The following is a 9766-nucleotide window of genomic DNA, read 5'->3' as shown; positions in this document are numbered from 1 at the left end:
AAGTAATTTGAGAGGTGGTATATATGGATTAATATAATCCTGCCCACATCATGTATTTACATTATCCACACTTCTCTCCAATGATTTCACCCACTTTGGCTGAGAGAGAAAATTTTCAATATGGAGGTTCCCAATGATCCCCATGTACTGGTTTTCAGAGCCTTGTATGTTCCCCTTCCCTTGAGTAAACTGCTTCTAGCCAATAGAATACAGCCATGTTAATTAGGTTATATGATCAGGTTATACTTCTATAATTAGGTTACAAAGGTTGTCACTTCCTTCTTGGTAGCAGACAACTTTGTGGGCTTTGATGAAGTTGCCCCTATGATCAGAAACTCTCAGAAGTCCTCCACTAATAGCTGAGAAGGAACCAAGATCCTAATCCAACAACTTGTAAGGAGCTAAACGCTGCCAACAACCACGTAAGCTTGGAAGCAGATTCTTCCCAGTCAAACCTTCAGGTTAGACCTCAGCCCCAGATGACATCTCACTTGCAGCCTTGTGAGAGATTCTGAAGCAGAGGAGCCAGCTGAGCTGTGCCCAGACTCCTGACCCACAGGAGCCGTGACATAATAAATGTGTGTTTTCCTAAGCTGTGAAGTTTGTGGTGACCTGTTACGTACCAAAGAAAACAAATACAAGGGTCTTTCAGCCCATTTGTCCTCCAAGTGTCAGACTTCTCCAGTGACATTTTCCATGAATTAGCCCTGGAACAAAATGCCCAAGATTGAGAGCTGGGTCATAAAACAGGTCTCAGGAGAGTTGCCCCTTCCCATCTTGTCTCCTTCCCCAAGATGATTCCTTTGAGAAAATTCACGGCATTGGACAAATTTCTCAGTCTCTAAAATCCCACAGGGCTCTGACAGACAGCGATGAAATAGACCCAAGAGATCCTTACCTTGCGCCTTCCTGGCTAAGCTGTAATTTCCCATCTCCATGGAGGTCTGCCTGGGTCCTTAGCGATATCCTTCTCCCTATCCTAGGTCTTGTCCATGTGAGTCTTCCCTGGAGGAAATGCCAACCCCTCTGGCAGCAGGTACCAAGCTTTGGTTCATAAAACATCTGGACAGTTTGTTCAAATAGCAGATGTGAGCCTCACTCATAGAGACTCTTATTCAGAGAATCTGAAATGGGGTCCAGGAATCATAACTTTTAATAAGCACCCAGAGGATTCTGATGAGGATTCTGATGGGGGTGAAGTCCCAGGCTTCGAGAAACCCAGATCCAGAGGTCCAGAAACATTTTACAAAGTTTCCGGAAGAGCACCCTTGGCACCAAAATGTCTGTAGTTCAAGGACCTGCCAGCGGTACGTAATTGCTCCTGTGACCTTGAAAATATCCGTTTTAAACACTCTAGACCTCAATCCACATAACTACCATGTGAATTGATAGATCTGGATATCCTCCTTCAGTCTTGTAACCTAGGATTTAAGTAATGAAAGGGATAGTTTAATAGTAAAGTGAGCGTATACAAATGGCATTCGCCACGCGTCAGACGCTGCTCTAAAGTCATTTACATTAATCCCTTTAGGCCTTACAACAACCCCGTGAGGTAGAAGCCATTATTAACCTCATTTGACAGATGAGGAAACTGAGGCCCAGAAAGACCACGTGACTCGCCCAAGGTCACACAGCTGGTAGATACTATAGGCAGGAATCAAATACCTTCAGGGTAGCGGTGTAAAGTCCCTGTTTTTAACCACCATGCTAGACACCCTTTCTTTCAAATTCTAAATGTTCCCAAGTTTATAAAAAAGCAACACTGGTGTGGACTGCGTTTATGGGGGATGAATATGAATGATGACGGTCCTTGATTGTAGAATAGAATTTTCATTGGCAAAGGTATAGGAGAAAGATATTGTAAACAGAGGGAACTCCAAGAGAAGAAATGTGCCAGTGGGCCTGAGCATGGCATATGGGTCAAGTAATGAGGAGACTGGCTGGCCAGAGCAGGGTCTGATGGGAGAGCAATGAAAGGTGGGGATGAGAAGGGGAGTGGGCTATGAGGTAGGGAGGGGAGTTGGGGCTTGAATACTATGTAAAGGAATCACTGACCACCCAATACTGCTGACTTTTCCCCCTTCCCCTTGCTAACCAGAACTCCAATTTTCTTCCTGAAGTCCCAGGATATGGATTGGATTGTTCTAGTTCAATTACAGCCACTCTCTTCCCCTTGCCACTGACTCAATTCAGCCAATAAGACATAACTAGAACTCTGTTGGGAGCCTCTGGAAAAGATTTTTCTCATAATAACAAAAAAGGAAGTTGCATGAGAAAAAGCTCTTCTGACCCCTCCCCTCCTTCCTTGTTGGGATGCTGTGGTGTGAAGATGTGACGTTTGGCCCTTTGGCAGCCATCTTGCAGAAATGAGGGGGAAGACCAGAGAAGCAGAGAAATGCCAACCGAGCTCCTTGGTGTTCCGACTTCACAGAGCTGCTGAACCTAGCACCACCTTCCTCCATCCTTGTGTTTGTGTAAAATAATATAATGCCTTTATCACCTGGGCCACTGATAACTGAGTGTCCTGTTGCATGTGGCCAAATGAATGGAATCCTAACTGATAGACATTATACTAGGAAGCCAGGGTCTTTGGTGAAATAATACTGGTAAGAGTTATCAACAATATTGTATGTCTGTGCACATTACTTTATTTAGTTAGAAATGAAGGAGCACCAGCTTGGGAGTTAGAGGGCGTGGGTATGAATCTCTGCCCCATCTAGAGGACCTGAGAAAGAAACTATCTTCTTGAGCCTCAGTTTCCTCACCTGTAAAATGTGCAAAATAATACAGTCCCCGTCAAGTTGTGAGGATTCAGTGAAATAATATTTTCATGGCATCCAGCTCAGCATCCAGCACTAACTACACCTAGAAAGGAGACAGATTGACAATGATAACAATAGCCAATAATTATTGAGCTCTTACTGCATGCCTACCTCTGTATCAAGAACTTTAGGTGTATTGTTTTATGAAATCCTCTTGGAGACGGGTGTTGTTAAAAGCCCACTTCCACTTATTATTCCTAGTCCCCAGAGCCTTTTAAGGAGGGCAGGTGCATCCTCATACTTTCCGTTCTGAATTGAGGAGGCGGTCTGGTGAGCGGAAGTGGCTTGCTGAGGGTCACATGATGGCAGACCCGGACGTAGCTCTGTGTCCCTCCATCTAAATCCTAAGTCTGAACCACGATGCATCAGTGACCTGTCCCAGTCTCTCGGTGTCTCGTGCCCACGAGTGATGATTTGCCTTGCTTGTCAATAAACGTGGTAGCATCTTCGCTTGTCATTAACAATATCCACCTCCACAAACTTGAAAGGAGGGGAAATCGTTAATGCCTTCCGTGTGTTGGGAGAGGCCTGTGGCTTCTACCTGATGTGCCCAGAGCATCCGTCTGACAAACCCAATCTAATGAGGTTGTTAACAGGCGCCCCACAGTGGTCACGAGGGACCTTGTTAGAAGAAGTGTCCCATCCCTGAGGAGTTCTTTGCCAGGTGATGGACAAAGTTGTCGGCAGTGGAAAGTCTGGAGAAAGATCTGGGGCTCTTCTTATGTGGAAAAGAATCCTCTGAGCAGGTACACGATCTTTTCCACTTCTCTGCGGGGACCACCCCCGTGTTGTGTGCCCTGGAAAGGGGCGGTGAAGTGGCCGTGTGTTGTCACTTAGGCGTGCTAAGGGGTGCTCAGTTGTGCGAGTGTCACTGCCTACGTGGTTTCGGTCCCATGTGGACCCGGGGTTCTGAACAGTGGCTCTGACTCCTTCGTGCTGTTTTTGATCACGCAAGTTGAAAAAGAATCACAGACGTTACAGGAGCACTGAGTCATGAGGGCAACTTCCTTGCTGGTCAGAGGGTCATTTCCCAAGTTCACAGAGCCAGTTAGCAACACAGCCCCAAGTCAGAGCAGGATAAGCCAGACACACCAAGGAGCACCAGGGCCCAGATCTGCTTTCTTTAAAATACCAGTGTGGCAGAGTATAATCAACATTGATATTTCCGTTATCTGGTCTGGTCCTCACAACAGCCCACGAGGCACGTGCTGCTTCTATATCTACTGTACAGATGGCCGTGGTCTGAGGTCACAGAGCCAATAGGGGACAGGGTTTTTTCACCCTGCTCAAGTCTAGCCAGCTATTTAAATGGATCCCAAGAGTCCCGGGCTGTCCTCCCTTCTTCTCTTCCAGTAGTGGGGTTGGCTGTGGTGTGTGCTGGGAACAATGCTTTCCTAGCTTTATAAAGACCTCAGGGATTCTGGACTGTCCTTGCCGGTGTTCTCATTACTGCTCTTTTTTTTTTTAACATCTTTTTTTTTTTTTTTTTCCAGTACGCGGGCCTCTCACTGTTGTGGCCTCTCCCGTTGTGGAGCACAGGCTCCGAACGCGCAGGCTCAGCGGCCATGGCTCACGGGCCCAGCCGCTCCGCGGCACGTGGGATCTTCCTGGACCGGGGCACGAACCCGTGTCCCCTGCATCAGCAGGTGGACTCAGCCACTGCGCCACCAGGGAAGCCCTTAACATCTTTTTTGGAGTATAATTGCTTTACAATGGTGTGTTAGTATCATACTGCTCATTTTTGCCCTTGGTCCTCTCCCCGCCCCTTTATGCCCTATTTGGCGGCAGCTCCATATGGACGCAAAGTGTGGGCTGCGCGCCGTGATGTGATTTGAGGGCTGCTGGAAACCCCCAGCCCTGAGCCCCTTGCCTGGAGTCTTGTTGCTGAGAGCTAAAATTTGAAGCCCAACTCTGGATTCCAGCCCCCTGTGAATACAGCCCTTCCTTACAGAGAGAGTGCACCCCATAATTCTTTTTTTTAAATGTTATCTTTTTTCTTTTTACATCTTTATTGGAGTATAATTGCTTTACAATGGTGTGTTAGTTTCTGCTTATCAGTTATACATATACATATGTTCCCATATCTCTTCCCTCTTGCGTCTCCCTCCCTCCCACCCTCCCTATCCCACCCCTCTAGGTGGTCACAAAGCACCGAGCTGATCTCCCTGTGTTATGCAGCTGCTTCCCACCAGTTATCTATTTTACGTTTGGTAGTGTATATATGTCCATGCCACTCTCTCACTTCGTCCCAGCTTACCCTTCCCCCTCCCCATATCCTCAAGTCCATTCTCTAGTAGGTCTGTGTCTTTATTCCTGTCTTACCCTACCCCATAATTCTTGACCATTCAACCTCCCTAATTTGTATCCGGAGGTTTCCCGGCTCCCAGACTGGAAGATGAACAATGAGGGAACGTTCGGCTCTCAGGGGTGAGGGAGGAACTGGCCTGTGGGGGGAAAGAGATAAACGGGGAAGCTGAACTTGGACTTGGACCACAGCCCCATTGGGCCACATCAGCGCCACATGAACCTGAACTCAGAGCTTCTCCGTGTCCAGTCTGGCTGAGGCCACAGCAGGACTCTCGACCATCAGCACTCAGGAAGAAGGGACCCAGCAGAAAGGAGGGACCTGCCATGCATGGGTGTTTGCAGAGGGCTCTGGGGAGGGTGCTGTGGGTAGCACAAGAGCCCGGCTCTGGTACTGCCGCCCGATGAGGCCTGGCAGCCGGGTCTTCCCAGGGCAATTCCAGCACAGCTCATTTGTGCATGTTTTACAATAGTGTTGATAAAATCCCCATGGAGCCCTGGAGCATGTGTGAGGAGTTCCCACCAGAAATCTAAACAACGCCCTGGTGTTGCTGACAGCTTAATAATGTGACAAAGTTCAGCTCCTTCAATGACAGGGACAGGAATGCAGCTGGGCTGGGCTGACCTAGAGCTTTAAAAATACCCACCCTCCCCCTCCAACTCTGACCCAGCATTTGACAAATAACCTTTTCTTAGCCTCCTTGAAGGCACCAGACAGAACCGAGTGCCACGCAGGGGCCACACGCCACCGTTAAAATGTTAAATGGAGTGGCAGGGGTCACCGGAGTCACTTGGGGCTGACATTTATCTTTATTATTATTATTATTATTAATGCATATATTGCTTCTTGGTGCATTCCAGGGTTTTTTGCACTCCAGAATCACGTGGCTGGACATCAGCGGGCCCGATAAATCACCCCACGAACCCAAATTCGATGCAGCTGTCAAGCCGGAGCGGAGAGAAGCGGAGTTCGCTTAATTGAGCTGCAGCCGGGAACCGATGGGCGTTGCCCAGAAAATCAGAATAATAGCAGTGTTGCTGGTGACATTTCAAGAGCGAGATGTGAACTGCTAGCTTCAGCTCTAATTTTACAAGAGGGAATGGGCGGGGCGGGGTGGGGGTGGGGGTTGGTGGGGACGGGTGCAGGGAGAAATCCAGACTTCAACAAATATTTAAACTCTTAGGTTTTTTTTTTTTTTTTCTGCCTCAAAGCCAGTACAGACAATGAGTTCCACATTGAGAAATTTCAGTAGAAGGAATTCCGTTTTTTCTTCTTTCTCTAGCTTCTTCTCATGTCTCTTGCCTGCCCACTCCTCTGCTCCATGCCCCTTCCCAGCAAAAAGAGAGCTGAAAGGACAGGAACCATGGGATCTGAGTTGGAGCCAATTTAACGGGCCAAGGGGTTACATATGGAGCCAGCAAATCATGGAACCACGAAGGATATTACTGATTTAAAGTTATGTATGTTAAAGCCCAAATCTTGACAACATTCATAAAGGTAAAGGTAACTAATGGAGAGGCTTAACGGACAGAAAATGGGCTTTATTCCCCGGCTGCCCTGACTCCCTCTTCAAAATTTTGGGGCATTTCAGTGGCAGATGGGCTCCCAGCCCCAGATTCTCGTGTTCGCTGATGTTAGCTGCTCCAAGGGGAGGCCTTAGCCTAACTCAAGGACAAGTTCAGCTGAAGCCTGCATTTATAGGAGCCCTCAGACACCATCGTTTGGTTTATTTTTGTGTGCCCGAGTGTGTGTGTTTCTTCTTCAGATGTTTTGGGGTTACCAGAAAACCCATTCCCTTTCCCCCCTTAATTTTTAAAACTGTGTGTAATTTCAGGGAAATTTGATCCATGTGTTTCAGATTCATTTGCACTTAATCACGAATATCCCTCTGGAAAGAGTTCTTTTCTCTCCCAGAAGATTTTGGAGTCCCTTTGAAGAAGCCCTGTAAGTGCCCTTCTACCCCAGGCTGCCCTGTCCAAGTGCAGAAGGTTGTGTTTGGCCAAAGGAAAACCAACCTGACCGCTGAGGCCATGGGTCTGGTTTGAAATGTCGAACTCGTGAATTTGGATAGTGTTCTGGCAATGGGGAAATGACTTCTGGTCCCAGTGTTTACACAGTCAGAGAAAGAAGCCTTCCGTTAAAAAAAAAAAAATAGTGAAGGTGTTCAGATCAAATCTAGAGCATTACCCCGTGGCCATTGGCAGGTCAGTCTCAGCCTCTGGTTCGCAGGTTCAGAATGAGCAATTGCTGCTTTTGTTTGAGGTTGTTTGAGAAAATGTTTTTAACCCAGAGACTCCCAACTACCAAGAAACACCCACGAACCCTCTTGGCTAGCTTCCAAGGGCCATGGCACAACTGTACCCAGGACACAACCCAACCACTGCACTGAAGCCACAATGGCATCCCTTCCATCCAATACAAACATGTCATTACCGATCTCAGATTAAGTGACGCCATTTGTGTGCCCTGCCTCTTGGGTTTCAGCTGGAGTCCGCCCAACGGCAATGGTCACCACCCTTGAAAACCTCAAGGCACTTACAACTTTGGCCTTTGGCAGAATTCCCTTCACTGTCCTTCTTTAGCCCTGTGATTACAGACCTTTCTTTCTCCCCACTCCCTGCCCACTCCTCTCCTACTCGGAGGCTTTGAGAAATTTCGAAATGAGTTTCCAGTGGAACGAGGTTATCTGTAGAACTGAGTTTTGCTTTGAGTAAATGTCTTTGCTGTATTTCATCAATGTTTTAAGATACAGATTTGTTTTTAACAGCCCTGAAATTAGGGCACTCCTTACAGTTGATGATGGGGAAGTATCACGGTGAGGTCATGGAAAGCATTTTCCAGTTTAGTGGAACATAGAATAATGATGGTGCATCTATTCTAGTCCCCAAAGAGGTATATAAGATCCCTTTTCAAAACACTGTGATAAACTTTTACCTCCCTCACTCATTTCTTCGCCGTTCTGTCTTCGGTCAGAGTATATTGGCCCCGTGCCTGACTCTCTGCACTCAGGAGGAGATGAGGAGAGTGTTGAAATGGCCCCTCCCTTTAGGAAAGTTATAATTTCGTTCTAGACAGAAGTGCATACACGACCAACCATGCAAAGCGCTAAATTAGTGGTGTGGCCAGAAGTGGTGGAGCAGATCAAGATGGAGCCTGAGTGAGATGGAGAGACTGAGCCGGAGGCAGGCAGCCTCACTGCTGGGTTGGCGCTGTGATCCAAGGATGTGAATTCCCACCTGCAGGACGAGGGGCCTGTGGTGGGTCAGGGTCCCACGGTGAGTTCCACAGAACCGAGTCCAAGGGGAAGCTTTGAGAGAAAAGGGTTCCACTGTGAGGGTGCAGTGAGAGGGCATTGAGAAATGGCACTCTATTCCTTTCTCAGAGATTCCCAACACATCCTAGCATATCATGGGCTAATATAATATTAGAAGTTCACTTCAGAGAAGTTCTACAGTGAAGGACTCATTCAGATTTTCTTTCACTCAGTGTTTTCCAAATATATTTGTTCCTCAAATCCTTTATTTCAGTCAATAGCTGCTCCTGCTGTAATAAACCTTAGGAAAACTCTAAGGTCTCTTTCAGCATTCCAGGAATTCATGAGCCGATGTGGAGCTGCAGCACATGGGAGAAGAAAGCCTCAGAGAAATGATGCGAGCTGAGTGCTGGGCTCCTGGCTCAGGCGTAGAGTGTCATCACTGAGAGGAACCCTTTTACCAACTGATCAATCAAGAAACATGTAGTAGCTATGTGGAATCTAAAAAGCAACACAAGGGGCTTCCCTGGTGGCGCAGCGGTTGAGAGTCCGCCTGCCGATGCAGGGGACACGGGTTCGTGCCTCAGTCGGGGAAGATCCCACATGCCGTGGAGCGGCTGGGCCCGCGAGCCATGGCCGCTGAGCCTGCACGTCCGGAGCCTGTGCTCCGCAACGGGAGAGGCCACAACAGTGAGAGGCCCGCGTACCACAAAAAAATAAATAAAAATAAAAAACAGCACAAATGAATGGATATGCAAAACAGAAACAGACTCACAGGTATCGAAAACAAACTAGTGGTTACCAGTGGGGAGAGGGGAAGAGGGGAAGACAAATTAGAGGTATGGGATTAACACGTACAAACTACTATGTATAAAAATAGATAAGCAAATATTCTGTACAGCACAGAGAATTATAGGCTTGTAATAACCTAGAATGGAGTATAATCTGCAAAAATACTGAATCATAATGCTGTACGCCTGAAACTAATAAAATGTTGTAAATCAACTATCCCTCAATAAAACAACACAAAACAGAAACCAAAGATTACTTGGACAAAAAGAAACATTTATTAAGTACCTATAGTGTACTTAATAAATAGAGTTAAATAGGTATCATTTAATAATAATAGTATATAGTTTGATAAATGTAGTGTTCTGTTGCCAGGAACACAGAGAAATGGAAAATACTTCCCCTGACCTCGAGTGGCTCCTAATCGTGGAGAAGGCTGGGTGTTAACAAGTGGCCCCAGTAAAACAGCTGGTAGCTGGTAGCGGTCACCGAGGCAGAAGAAAGGTATCCTAAGGAGACTATGCACGGCATAGAGAAAAAGAAATACGAGGCCATGTCAAGAAGCTTCGAGTGTGGAGATGGCCCAAGACGGGTGGG

The sequence above is a fragment of the Grampus griseus genome (assembly GCF_964374135.1).
Source record: "Grampus griseus genome assembly, chromosome: 10".
In the NCBI taxonomy this organism is placed as follows: domain Eukaryota; kingdom Metazoa; phylum Chordata; class Mammalia; order Artiodactyla; family Delphinidae; genus Grampus; species Grampus griseus.
This window is presented reverse-complemented; position numbering follows the sequence as displayed.